The 15,200-nt window shown below is 37.7% G+C and overlaps 1 protein-coding gene across 1 annotated transcript in view; it reads left to right on the plus strand.

The window, feature by feature from the left end:
• Window positions 1-5,748: 5,748 nt before the first annotated feature.
• The window catches only part of LOC124166836, a 603,633-nt gene continuing 594,181 nt past the window's right edge, over window positions 5,749-15,200 (plus strand). Inside the window, exon 1 of the mRNA XM_046544536.1 lies at window positions 5,749-7,906. The gene's annotated coding sequence lies outside the window, so the exon portion shown is untranslated. The remainder of the gene's footprint in view (window positions 7,907-15,200) is intronic.

Genomic DNA, 15,200 nt, shown 5'->3' on the forward strand with positions numbered 1-15,200 from the left:
AACGGCCGCTAACGACTTGTTCAAAGTACCTCCAACTTCCAATGACGGCTAAGCACGCCATCTTATTTTCGTGATGCCCTTGAGACGAAAGCAAACGCGTGCATGTAGCTCTTTGCCCACTTTATGTCTTTGACCACTATCTCTCCTCTTCTTATCCCTGTTCACTTTGATACCCCAGTTGAATCCGTCCACAATGTCTATCCTTTCTGCAGGGAAGGGTAACTGTCCTCATTTATCCTACTCTTGTTGAAATGTGTCGTTTGCATAATGCCAAATTTCTTGGAGAGTATCCAAAATTCCTTTTACCCTTGAATCTTTTTTATGCTACGGAAGCCTCAATCTTTGAATATCATAAAACGTATTTGCAATTCAAAATATATATAAAAAATTCTGCCAAGAAAGTGAACTAAAATAGAAATTTTTCCTTAGCTTAGCAAACCCACTTTGTATGAAGCGTTCTTTAAAGTGACATGCTTGTCAATGGAAATATTTTCCAACTATTCAACGCTATTTATGTTAACAGTTTTTTTTTTTGCTGTAAATCGCGCGATGATTGTAAAAAATTGATTCTGTGGATATAAATCTTTTAAGAAGCGTGCATCGTAAAATGTATTTCCTACAAATTTACGAAAATTTTACGTAGCATTTCTTTCACCGTTATTACCTTATTCCTTGCTTATGTCCAAAACATGGCCAATTTTCATCTTCATGGCAGTCACATTTCCTCATGGTGAATCACTGCACGTCACATCTTGATTCTCAAGCTATTATATCTTAAATCAGCTCTTTTCTCTGGGTAAGACATAACATTTGCCGTGAAAATATGAATCCCTGAATATTATTGCAAAACGTTTTAAAATGAAGAATGCAGCTTTTATTTTGAAAGCATTTGGTTAATTTGAGATTCTAACGATGCACTAAAATAATAAAATAAATATTAAAGATGTGAGAAAGGGGAGTTAAGATTTTCGAGTTTTAACGATCCGTAGCATTGAAATGAATTCTTTCTTGGCACTCGGGTCCGCGTACATAAATTACCCGGTAGTGATACTTTAAACAGTCACCGTTTTCATTTTATCCACCTCAAATGGCTTAATAGTGATAAGTATTTATTTCACCATGGTATCTTTATTGCCTTCTTTCCTATCGTGGCTTCAAAATCGCATGCTCTTTTTTAAAATTTTTTGAGAGTCATAACTTTCATCTGGTGATTGAATTAACTAGATTGAGAAGGAACGTTGGAAAAGTTACTCCTAACCACCATCAAAAATCTTATTCAGTGAATTAGGCATGTCAAGAGGAATAGAGGTCAAAATGAATATTTCCAACTTTCACTTGGTCCATCTTTGCACTCTCAGTTTTTCCGTGGCCTATCATTTGTTTGCTTTTCAAGTTGGTCTAATTTATTTACCTTACCTTCCATGACGCCAAAATTTCTGTAATTATTTTCGAAAATATTCGTAAAAACGGCCAAAAAATGAAGCATATTATCAAATAAGACATAATTTAATCCAGACCATAACATATAATTTATTAATTCAAAAATAGTTTATTAGTTTAATATATAAATTCTCATTAGATTTAAGCACGTCATTAAACGGAGTTTACTGAGTACATCTGCCGGCGGATGACTCATTAAAGCCTGCTGTAATACATAGAACGGAAGCCCTTTAATCTAACTCTTGGGAACTAAATTACTTTCCTGTTGGAGAGCAGGTATTTGGAAATCAATTTCCTAATGATAGCCCGTAGGCCAGGGGTAGCAGGCCGTTTTAGAATTTGAATAGTCTTTGTTGAAGCGGACCAAACACTTCAATTGATTCAAATCAATCGTTTCTCCCATTAGAATGCTTTCTCACTTTGAATGGTTGGATCACTCCATGCCTATTCTTGCTGTGTCCGTGCGTGGCTGATTGTTTCCCCTGGACGTGGCAACAGCCATGGAGATGGGTGCTTTCAAGCATCATCAGTCAATCAACGGAGGGTTGTGCACACATGTTAGTCACCCCGGCGTGTAGTGTGGTTATTCTACCGTGTGATGGAGCACACGAAGCGTGTGCCAGCCGCGAGAGCTGCAGCAGCGCTCTCCTACGAGTGTCTTTCGAATGAATGCACTCTCACTCAGAACACACGAGACAACCATGATGTTTGCTATTATTGAGCGTTCTACTACAAAGCTTACACCATGCTAATATACTTGTGTGAACTAGTTTTTATCCCTGATGAGACATAATTTTTTTTAGAAGCCGTTTCAGAATACGGCTTTCTAAGAAAAAAAGTCCCATATATATTCACGTCTTCACTTATAATTTTGCAAATTATTGCAGACTAAATTTTATGCTTTGAGATTTTCAAGAAAGTTATATGGCGATGAGACCTATGGTTTTGTCTTTTACACATGAAATTATTTTAAAGGCTGAACTGAAATGTAACCAACCCTTTTTACGTTAAATATAACATAACATGAGCGCATTATATATACGTTAAATATAACATATATATTATGCACTCATGGAATGGTGTTTCTGAGGAACCAATCGACTTTTCTACACTAAAACTCGGCAATATATAAGTATAAAATATTATTTTGAAATGCAAAAATTTGATCCTTTTGTTTTTATACCTAACTGTTCGTTAAATCTTGCATTTGCTATCGGTGTATTTTTTGATCTAATGTCACTAAATGCTCGGTACAAAGAGGTGAGATAAGGGGTTGAGTTGCGCTGAGAACGTTAGATTGTGGAAAATGAAAATATCTCTTTCATCTCTAGCTATAAGAACTATTAACCGTTCTGAAACTGTTTAACTTACACAACACCTGCAAAATTTGTCCCCAAATCTTATTGCCAGCCTTCGTCTCATCAAAAATTTGAAGTAGCTTAACGAAATGGCATGTCTTTCGATAAAAACATGAATATTGTTAGAGGTGTGAACTCGAGAAAAAATTGGAAAACCTCATCAAATCATCGAATTATCCGTTATGTTCATTACCGTTATCTGCAGATAAGGAGAATATAAGTACGTAGATATATCGAATTAGTTCTCAATAGATTATTTTTTTAATCAATTAAGCTATTATAAAATTAAGCAATTGATGAATATGAAGCAATTGATTTCGTTATGGTGCGGGCAAATTTTCGAATGATTATGACATGCCATTGTATGTAATTTTGTTTTTCAATATTGCCTGATTCAAATATTTATCCCAATTCCGTATATATTTATTGTATGTTTTTAACATTAGTAAACTAGACATGATGCGTATGGAAGAGCTTGGAACCATCTGCACATTCTTAACATTATACTTTAAAGATGCTCTTCTATAACATAACCTAAAGCTAAAAATTTTAACTTCTCATTGCCCTTATGCCATGCCATTTATTCTGCCACCCATTGGCGTCTTATTTTAAGAGTATATCTTAATAAAGAATCGTTTCTAGATATTATTGTTAGACTTCTTTTCCGTGGTTATTATGAGTGGTACTGCCATTTGGTAGAGCACCATTAACCACAGTGCTTATGCTAACTCTCTCAAAAAACCGAAATATTAATTGCACTTATAACAAATATTTTGAACGTATAACTCATGTGTATTTGTGGATAATTTTAAGATCCATAGATCAATGAAGTACATTTTTTTACGAACCAGTTGTATTGCACTTATCGAGATTTTGGCATCTCCAGTATGCAATGAGAGAATAGCGAGAGACAAGACGAATACTTGGTATCTGATTCCATAACAGTTCTCCCTCTCAGTCTCATTCAAAAAATCATATTACATACCATAAATTAGGTTCTTATCGCAGTGGATTTTTTATTCGAAGCATTTTCTTCCATCTTGTTGATTTTGGAACCAAATGCGTTGAACGAAAATCGTAGATATCCATAAATAATATTCATTCCTTTGTTCGCTTCACTACAATGGAAAATTTTTATTTAATTCCTTAAAATATGGAGTAAAAAATCGTTTTATCACATATTGATATTATGCGGTGAGCTGAAATTTGAATTATTCCCTCGCATTCATATTTATTAGACGTCATAATTCTCTGACCTCGGCAAAAATTCAAAAACAGAGAAAAATCGGGGCCGAAGAGGAAAGTTTGAAAGAAATTTAATCATGAATGACCTTCCAGGTGAAGTGTTTGCTGGAATAAAAGCTTAAATATTCATATTTTGAGTCTTGAATTTTTTTTCTGATGGTGCTAAAAAATTGGAAATGATAATTTGCTAGAGTATTTTTTTTATCTACAGGATTGTTTAAAGGCTATGAGACCAATTGTGATTTATATAAGCATTCTAGTGGATTAATGAACACGCTTAAATGAACAAAGAGTTCGAAGTAAAATGTTATTATTATTATCACTGCTCGTAAAACCATATTATTCAATTAAAGTGACTAGTCCTGAAAATATCAGTGGAGTTATTTAGTCCAGTCGCTCTAATGGATAAGAAAGGCACTCTCTTTGCGGATTATCCTCTACTGAATATTGAGGGTTAGACTCATACTGCTCATGAAATTATGCGCATTTATTAGTAAACGAAGAATAAACCATGATGCCGCAAAGCTATGATGAACTCGTGATAATTATATAAGCAGTTTCTTTGCACCGAACATATACCCAATGTAACGTAATATTTTTAAACTATTGATGTGAAAATTAAAAGAAAAATGGAAATGGTTGAGAAAATAATTTTCATGCAATAAGGGATAATAATAAATGTCATGTGCGACCGAAAATTCAGGTTTTTTTTGGATAAATGGTTGATAAGTTTTTAATCTTGGCCGTAAATGTACCAGATACCCACAATAAGTAATTCTTTGGTGGCTCATCTGCTTTCCTATGATTTAATGTACATGTGTTATTAATGGCTCGCCACCAAAATTAACGAGTAGGTATTATTGCTACGAAGACTCCGAATATCTGCATTCGTCAGAACAGCCCACTTCAACCAAAACATGAATACCATATTACAAATTTTTCTAAATTCTTAAACTGTCTGGCCACAATCTTAGTATTAGAATATACTTTAGCTATTTTCTTCAGTTAACCTTATGTTGCGAGTTGCGACCACTTGTTGAGTAACTCGCTTTGAAAATGGAAGAAAAGTCGTTTTCTGAAAAGTCGTGAATCGTAAACCGTAAAAGTCATATGACTGAGTTAACCTGGCGTAGAACACCAAAAGAATGTCTTTAAATTATTCACCAGGAAAAATAAAATGTCATGCAAAAAAGTAGCATTGAAGCCAATGCTAATTTCAAGTTTTAACGGTGCATAAACGGCCAAATTAACTAATTAATTAATTAACGGCGTACTGTTTCTCAAAATTGTATCGTGAAGAGCTAACTTTTTGTGACCAACATTTTCTGAAGTACAGTCATAAGTTTATGTTTTGAAATTTCTGCGAAAATGGCAGATTTTTTTTACCAACCCTACTCTGCCCCGCCCTCTTAAACACGCCCCCATTCCCAACACTCCTTACCCATGGGGCACAACATCCCTCTGGTCGGGCCACCTGTCACCCCTTTCGACGGCGGGAAACTCGGCGGAGAAGAGAGGATGGACTCGCCGGCAAGGTCGGGTGGGTTGGGCCGCGAGGGAGAGAGGGAGAGCACGGTGAGGGAAGCAGGGGTGAGGCGAGGGCGGCGTCCCTGCGAGTTGCGCCGTCGTCTCCCGCCCTCGCACACACTCGTGGGCGCAGAGTTTTGTTCCGAGTTCAGTTTGCTGCGCGCGGCCGTCACAGACGTAGTGGCTCTGGGCGAATCTCTCCGTGGGAAATCCTCCGATCGGTCGGCGAGCTCTTCCGCGGCTCTTCCCGCCGTCTCCACCGGTTTCCCGATCATCTCACCCCCGGTCTATTTCCCTCTTCGACGAATTTATCGAAGATCTACGCCCAATAAATTTGTCCCACTTTCTTCGTGTCTAGGGTTTAAAGAATCACCACCCATATACCTCTCCTACCCTTCACCCCGTTACCCCCTAATCCTGACCCAGTTCTCATCACACATTCAGGACATATCCGGAGAACTCTTATTTACCCCAGTGTCCAGACAGTGTTGTTATCCCTGAGTGCATGGGGGTTTGACCTTAACAAAGTGTGGACGGTGTTCGAATGAACAGGGGAGTTTATTTTCTTCCATTAATTATTCGTAAGATATCCCACGACCAATATTCTCTTATTCACGTGTGCTGAACTGCTTGTTTTGAACTTCCACGATACCGAATCCGCCCTTCATCTTTATAATTGGAGAAATTGAGATTGACTTTTGCATTCGTATTTTATGATAATTTTATTCGTTATCTGTATATTCTCGAGGTGTCCTCAGTAATCGAATTGTGGTGAACTTCTTGAACTCTCTGAATACTTTTGAAACTTATTATGAAAAAACTTGCGTCAAGAATTAAGTAATTTAAAAGCTGTTTTTCTCATGGAGATATATTCTTCTACTTTCCTCCAAATATTGTTAATCACCGTTTCCGTCTTATGAAAGTATTTACTACTTCGTATTACTTGCAGGCGTGAACGAGTTCAAAATCACTAATTTATAACTATTTTCAGTAAAAAGTGTCTTTTTCATCAAACGTCTGTTACCCTAGAATCTGCGATCTTGCGAGAAAAACTTTCCCTTGAGCGGTTACTGTTTTTATTTTTTAAATGCCAAAGGCAGACAGGAAGCCCAACCAAGACAGTGAGGCATTCTAATTACTTGAAAATATTCCTTCAATAAACTTGAATTCCACGCTTACTTCCGTGTGTTTTATCCGAGGTTCAAGTAAAAATTAATGAATTGACGATTTCCATTCGTCAGCTTTTGTTTGCATTAAGTCCGCCTGCAGTCAAAAGGCACCCACTTGTCTCCCGTGTGGATTCTTTGCATGTGGGTACCACGCCCGCGAAAAAAATCGTTCTGGCTATTTTGACGGTGCGACCACCCCCTTCTCGGCACTTGAACTTGCCAAAAACTTCCATCGAACCATTCCCCCCTCCCTCATCCTTACTCCTCACTCCCTCGCCCGTGAGTGTTGTGAAGATTTCGTCCCAATCACCTTCCTCAACTCAGTGCTCTCACCACGCTCAGCCGTTCGTCCAGTTCCTGTGGGGAGTTTTTCTGTGTTCACGGACAAGGCAGGGTTTCTTGAATTCGGAGTTGGAGATTGCGAGGAAATATATCGGAAGCGTTTTTCAAGACGCTCGTGGGGGAAGCGTCTGAATATTCAACATTATTCTCGGCTATCTACGTAGGGAAGTAGAGATAAAATTTCCAAAGTTTTTGTTTTTTTATTAGGAAGGAGAACATTTTGGTTCATTCTTGCGCGAGAGGCGTTTGGACGGTCAACCCATTACCGTTCAACCGAACTCCTTGTGAGCGTGTAGTTTTGGTGATATCGCACAGCGTTCGCTCTCTCACTTCCCGCGAACTCGCTTGTGCGTTAGGATTCTCCTTTTTCGAGTCAAATGCGCCTGCTTCTTGGTGCGGGTATCTGATTAAACTAAGAAGGATGTACTATGAAGTTTAGTCTCCTTTTGTGCACGTAAGAAAGTTTCAAGCCGCATCGGTGACCTCCAAAATAGACTCCTCCGCTGCCTCTGCCAAGGAAGCCGAGTATGGGAAAGGCGTAATTTCATCGTGTAATCCTTTTCTGCTGCCACATCGGAGGTTTCTTGAGAATCCAGTCCGTGGGCGCAAGAGGGGAAACAAGCCGTCGGCTACCGCGCGAGACGACCTCTCTCTTCCGTGCAAGTTCGCCCGGGGCAAGTGCCGAAGGTGGAACTTCTTCGGCGGCTAGCGTTTCGTCCCCTCGCCGCTTAGATCCGTCGAAGAAGGCGATAGAGTTGGAGGATTTCCCGTACCACACTGAGGCCAAAGGAGGACATCTGAGACCTGATCGGGTAGAAGTTCGTGGTGAGTACGGAATTCTTCCTTTAGTTATTCTGTTGGCTTGTTGCCAAATTATCGCGGTGACCGATTTCGCGACTTCTTGTTTTTATAGCTGAAAGTTTTATTTTATTTCAAGATCAAGTTGCCTAAATAAGGGAAATATTTATCTGCGTGGGAGAAATTTAAATCTAGCACATAAAAACGCCCGCTTATTATCTTTCTGGTCTAGGGTGCTAGCGCATTGTGTCTGTGGAAATAATATCAAAATTGATTGGTGATGAAAAATTCGACGTTTAAAAAACAAGATGTGTTACGGTAGGGTTCATCTTTTCCACTGGTGGTGACAACAGCATTCCTCCAAGGCTTTGGAAAACAGGCGAATTCCATGGCAATACTACCCGAAATTTTAATTTTTACAAGAAATAATTATTATTTTAACTCTGTTGCCGTGTTCATTCTTTAATCCTAGTTTTTTCTTATTTTTTACATATTAGTCAGTTACAGCATATTTCAGGAATGCTGAAATTTCCAACAAACACGTAAGAGTCATATCATTATGTTATGCTTCCTATTCACACCATTCTCCTGTATTATTTTAGTCATTTGTGGATTGCGCTCAGATAATCATTAGTCATTTTTACGAAAACTTTAGTGAATTATTTCGTTGGCATTTTGTCTCCATAAGCATATTTAATGCATGTGAAATGTGAATTTTGTGGGCAAATTTTAATGGTTACCAATTATCACGCTTCTTTTCTTATATTTTTTATAGCAGATATTGATGATTCAATATATTACATTCACAACATCCCTATCTTTATCATTTAAATTTGCATTCCTCATAAATATATTTTTTACATTGCATTATAGCTTATTTAAAATACTTACAGTTATGATGATTTTAATCAAATATGATACTAGGTCAAATTATATTCCTAATTTCCATAATTTGGTAATTGGATCAATCGCAAATTACGATATTCGAAAGTACTCTACAGAGATTATTTCAGTTGCAAAATTAAATAAATTTTCTCTTGCTGCGTTTCGAGCTTTGCTTTGATGGGATCTCGTTGTGGTTTCTAATTAGCGGAATTAATGGAGAAATTAAATCAGATCATCGTATTTTTTCATATGCGTTTGATCTCAATCAGTTTGTGTCCGTCATTCCAGCAGTGCACAATGTATTTTTAATTTTGTTCTCTCTGGCCGGCAGTCTTTCATTTTCGTGCACTTTTAATTACCTTCATTAAAGTTAACTGTTTGCCTGAAATTAAAATCAGTTGTTAACGAAGTGAATTTAACTCTATTATGTTTTGCTGATCCTGATTCACTTATCTTTATCTACTTTTTCACTATTCTTTATCGGCCAGGGTCAACGTTAGGCATTTGTATTGTTTTTTGGAAAATTTTCGCGCTTATTTCCAAAAAAGTTATCAGTTTTTAACAGGGAATCAAAGATGCGCAGTTATATTGAAATTAAACTGATATTTTTTTTAATGTAGAAGATTTTTATTCGTGAGTTTCTTGCAATTTCTAAGAAATATTCATAAAATTTTCGTAAAATTCCATGGCATTTCAAAAGACTAAGATCATGATATAATTTTCGGAAAGAAATTAATCATACCATACAGAATACAATTTTTGGAATAAACATCACTTGAAATATTTTTTTATTGATGAAACTGATTGATGTACTTCGGTCAATCTTTTCATCGAAACAACAATATCAGTTGCTTGAGGTGGTTTTAAATTAAATTTAATTACTAGTTCAGAAAAAAATGTATCCAGTTTTCGTTTAACCTGGAATTTTTAGGTTATGATCGTAACTTTCACGTAAAAATGGAAAATTTAAAGGCATACGTGAAAGATTTAGGTGGGAATTCGATTTTAGGAAGGATTACCAAGTCTGTGTTTGGTATGAGCTCGCATTGGGAGGAAACATATGAATCAGTGGTGGAGTAGCCAGTGGCCTTAAAAGGTGCTTTCTTGCTGTTCATCATATGAACTTGACCCAATGAACCTCTCATGGGCGGTCTAAGGTTTCCACCAGTGTATAAACCTCTATAATTTATTGAGCAGAATCCACCCTTTCAGTCCTTCTTCTGTTGATTATCATTAGTAACTCGCAAATTTAAAGCAGTGCGATTTTTGAACTTAAAACATATATTTCTCCAATATTTATTTTGCTTCTTACATTTTCTTTTCATTAATTAATAATTTCATTAGTAAAACATTTTCCGTTTAGAGAGTACTTTTGAACTATTACTACTAATTAATATTTTATGAGCGGCTAGGTTTTTTATGCTTTTTGGGATTTTTATTATTTCTTCATCACGCCTAAAAATTGTTAGCTGGCATGTGAAATCGTTATAGAATTATTCTCGTATCTATTTATTCAAAGCGTTATTCTCTAGACCCCACGTGATAACTTTACAGAGTGATTCGATGTTGTTCTAATATAATGAGTTCAGTGAGACCTATCGACATAGCCGATCGACATTGGAAAACTCATTTGTGTATTCAGGGTGAAACAATTATTTATTCAATACTTTCTTAATTTCATTATAATTTCATGGAGTTTTATACCAGTATTCTTGCTGATAAAAACGAATTGATGTTATTTTTTTATTCTGGAGTTTCTTTTTCACGTGATTTTAAGTTGAGTTTGGGTCAAATTAAGTATTACATATTTTTATACCAAATTTGACGAAAATTATTAACGTTTTTACATCAGGTAAGGTCCACCACACCTTCTTCCAACGCTTCGATATGGAACTCGTCCGAAGTCCTCAGAGATTCAGGTATCCAATCTCATTTTGTTTGTGCCTTGGGTTTACATACAAATTGCCGCGGTTAAGAGCGGTTGCCGTCCCAGCGTATACTGCCATCCGCTCTTAACGCTGGTAATTTGTATAAAAACCGTAGACACGAACGGAATGCATTGGATTCCCGAATCCCGGGGGACCGTGTGCTAGTTGTATATCGAAACGTTGGAAGGTGATACGGAGGACCTTACCCAGCGTGAAACCCGAGATATCTTCACTGCCATTGTTCGCCCGGATAAATCCAAACCAGGTATTAGATTAGCTTTATCATCAGAATGCAAGGGGTAATTGTGTCACAGAGCTAACTAAAGAGTTGGAATTTTCATCAAAAACCTCTCTCGCGTCTCTCCCTAGAGCCTGAATCACACGGTCATTTGTTTCCTCCCTCTTAGTGATCACTCGAGAGATTGCTTTTCGGAATGGAAAAGTGATCGCTCGAGTGATCATTTTTCTGACTAACACGGTTCCTCCCGCCGTCGCTTCTCGCATCATTTCCGTTATCACGGCTCTATGTCGTTCCCATGATTGTCAAACGTTGCACTGCAATATCTCCATACGGGCGTGCGTTCTGATTGGCTGATATGGGGTTTCCGTGATGGTTTCAGCGACGGAAAAAGCGACCAGAAGAGTGATAAAAAAAGTTATGGGAATCCTCATCGTTGGAGTGATCGCGAAAAACAATTGCGCGATTGCAATTCGAGTGATCGCTGGAGTGATTACTCGAAAATGACAAAAAAAATGATCGTATGATTCAAGCTTAAGAGTGCTCAATGTGTACGTACTTCTGCGCACTGCTCTTGCGCAGGTCGCATAAGGCAATATTAGGCTTGATCTAACTACTGCCCCGCCTGATTATGCATCTGCTACCCTACCCTCATTTGAGACGCTTAAAACTAACAACATGTGCACTACCTCTCCGGGGTATGAGTTTTGCCACTAATCAATGATCTTACGTGTCCTTAAAAACAACGACCTCAATCTCGTGATATCTACCATTCTCAAGGCAGCCACAGATTATAGGTTCTTGGAAACATGCGCCTAAGAAGATGCATGACTTCCTCTCGACCGGTAGTCTCCTTCCTCTCTAGTCTTCTTTTAAATTTTTTTTCGTTACGCATTCTTCGAACAAAATTGTTGCTATCATCCAATAATTTTCACAGCATACAGAGTAGATATTTGTCAGCATTTCCCCTTACTGGACTGTGAAATTTTACATCTTAAAAAATTTTGAGGGAAAGTTTTAAAAGTCGAGATGCAGACACATTCATTGGCAAGTGTATAATGTGCAATGAAATTCCATAGGTACTCAATATGCCCTATTTAGTTCAAGATGATTGCGTGAGTTGTAAACAAGCATCATATGATGCAAATGATGGTCGATGAGAGTGGTGCGTCATCTGAAACTTTCAAGTTCAGATGAAACATCAAGCCTTCCTTTTGTTTACATATGAATGGGTGAGAAGCCAAGGGGTAAAAGTGATTTTTTATTTCTGCACAGAGTTGGGTAAAGGAATCAGGTAAAGCAAACAAACGGAATCGACTAGATATATGGTAGTGCATTTGATTTTCCACTCGATGTCAGCACAGATCATGGATTCACTTGTATCCCTTGGCATCCAAGTTATTGTGTATTCCTTCAAACGATTAACTTTACCTAACTCTGTTGAGAAAATGATAACTTGAACTACTTGGCCTCTCACCTCCCCATATATCCTCAATGGTATTTTAATTATTTTCTAATATACCTCTCGATATTATTTTTCTGAATTGGCCCTTATTTTGTGATATCATGCCTGTATAAATATTACGATTTAACTTTGTGACCATTTTACTGAATTAACACTATTTACGACATTAATTTTTGGTCATCGATGTCCGTTATCAACGCACAGAATGATATTTATTTCGGAAAAAATAAAGGAATAGATGGTGATGGTGAATAGAGAAGATAATAATTATAGATGTTAGCATTTAATCCGTTTATATTGTTGAATTTAAAGGGGACAGCTTGGAACTAAATCTGATGCCGTCAATGATTTAATAACTGTTACCGTGGCTATATTGATACCGTGACATATGTCATATATTAAGGTAGACTGAGAAAATGGTCATTGAATAGTTACCATGTCCGCAAATTCTGTTTCTCTAGAATATCGAACCATTCCTCATTCTCTGTTAAAATCTCTCGAGAGGTGATGTTTGAAAACATGTCTTGGCATTCATAACCAGCCAAATTGGAAGGGAGAGTAAAGAGTCCCTAAGAAAAAATTGTATAAACCTGTATAAAATTTGTATACATTCTTATGCATTGCCATGACAATTGTATAAGAATGTATGCAATTTATACAGGTTTATACAATTTTTTCATAGGGGAGAACTATCTACCTATGAAAGATATTGTATATTTTATTTTCCTTCCGGTGTTATTCTTCATGCACTGATGCTAGAAATTATGTGATTAGTGACAACTTTCAAATCTGATGATCCCCGCCTCTCGCCATCTCTTACCCTCCATTCTAAAGCGTGTACAATTTCGATTTAAATATTTATGCATATTCATTCGTCAAAATCACCAAAACACTGGCCTAAAATAAGTAAAAATAAGTTTTACTGGCCTCGGTAGTTTGTTAGTTCTCGGTACAGTTAAATTGTTTTTCATGTTGTTCAACCTCAATGTTGGACGCACCGTTGGAAAGGCCATGTGTTTTCGGGGAAGGCGGAAATGAAATTCTAAAAATTTAAAAATAGTTAATAAATATATAATGTAGTGATGCTATTGTAATAAAAAAGCTGTTGGTACTTACATGTATTATGGCAAGGCGTATCAGAAAATTTCTTTCGGGAGTTGGTATTTAAAGTTTAACGTGTATCGAGAGAAATTATTTGGAGGGATTACACTTTAGAGTTGCTAGGACTAAAAAATTTCGCTCTGTTTGGATCCATAAAGTCTGTCCTTGCTTCTATTATTACGTAAAATAATTATATTTATCGTATTCCTCTCTACCTTCTTCACGCGATGCCGCCTCCCTTTTTCCAAATTCGTCATTTGGTGGAAAAATATGTCACTCTACTTCCTCAGCTTCCTCTAACTCCCCGTCTAAAGGGAGAAAACATCGCATTGTGAAGAAACTCAATTTCTGAGACATAAATCACATGCTTTATGCGTCACCTTCTGGCTTTTTATGCGTGAATAGTCTCATTATGTCGAAAGAAATGCGAATTCTTCCTTTGTCTATTTTGGACTGCGCCCCTCGTTGAGAAATGCGGAGTCTTAGCGAGCTCGCAATCTACGTTTGTAGACGCCCGACAGTGAATTTAATTAATGCGCCCTCGAAAATTTAACGACGTCGCGCAATCACTTCAGTCCGTCTTGGTTTGCGAAAAAATGATGACGTCAACTCCCGAATCCTGTACAGCCACATGGAATGAGTTTACGCACGTGGGGTGCTGAGGTGAGGAAAAAAGGCCGACTTTGAGAGCTCGAATGGGGCGAAGACGTCCATTTGGCACAGGCGCGTGCACTCAAAGGCGTCCTACGCTTGCCTCAGTTGCGTTCCCATGGTTTGGTGGAGAACTGCGGTCGTGGCGGACAACGCTAAACTCGGTGTTACCAAAAAATAGAAATATTCTTCGGCACGTTAAACGTGATTGGACGAAATGCATGCTTACATAGAAATTCACTTTGTAAGCTGACCCTTCCTTTGTTCCTGTGTAGCCCAGCGTCTCTTTGTCCGAATAACTCACGCAGACCCACACACCGATCTACGCGCTAAATTTCCTCAACTTTCGTCATCGAGCCGTCCGCAACTGATGGATACCTGAGGCTCGTCGTGTATGTAATGCCTTCTCCAAACTTCCTACACAACCTACGCACATTTTTTTATGTCCATAAGCCTTTCTCCATACTCGTTGGTCAATTGGCGATGGATTTCGAAATGGGGTTGACACCTAAAACCCCTGTAATCAAATAACATAACGAAGTTCGCTCTTGGCGGGAGCGTTGATTTTCCTTGCCATCTTCAGTGGCTGCTACGCCAAGACTGAACATTGCAGAGAGGTGAGGACCGGCCAAAATCGTTGTGATTGAATCAAAGAACATAGTGCTGTAGACAGATATAAGCGAGATTGCTTAAAGGGAGGAGCTTGTTGGAAACCTTAAATTACGGACAACCCTCGTAAATTCGCAAACAATTTTGTCTCTGGATGTTACAGGGTGGTTAAAAAATGTACTCACATGTGATTATTCTAATCTCCCCCCACCCTTTTGGTATATAGTGTTAATCTTCTCTTAAGTACTTTTTATTCCACCATATTTAGTTTTTAATGAATTCTGTGGACCCCTTAACTCTTCCTCGCCACACCGTCCCTAGCACTGCAACAAATGGCAGATATGGAAGCTATGTATCACGCAGAAATATTAATAAATAAAATAAATCCAGTTTTGCAATGTGATGTAAAATATGATAATAATTACTTAATTAGAGATTCTTAAT

Source organism: Ischnura elegans, chromosome 1 (genome assembly GCF_921293095.1).
Source record: "Ischnura elegans chromosome 1, ioIscEleg1.1, whole genome shotgun sequence".
NCBI classification, from domain to species: Eukaryota; Metazoa; Arthropoda; class Insecta; order Odonata; family Coenagrionidae; genus Ischnura; species Ischnura elegans.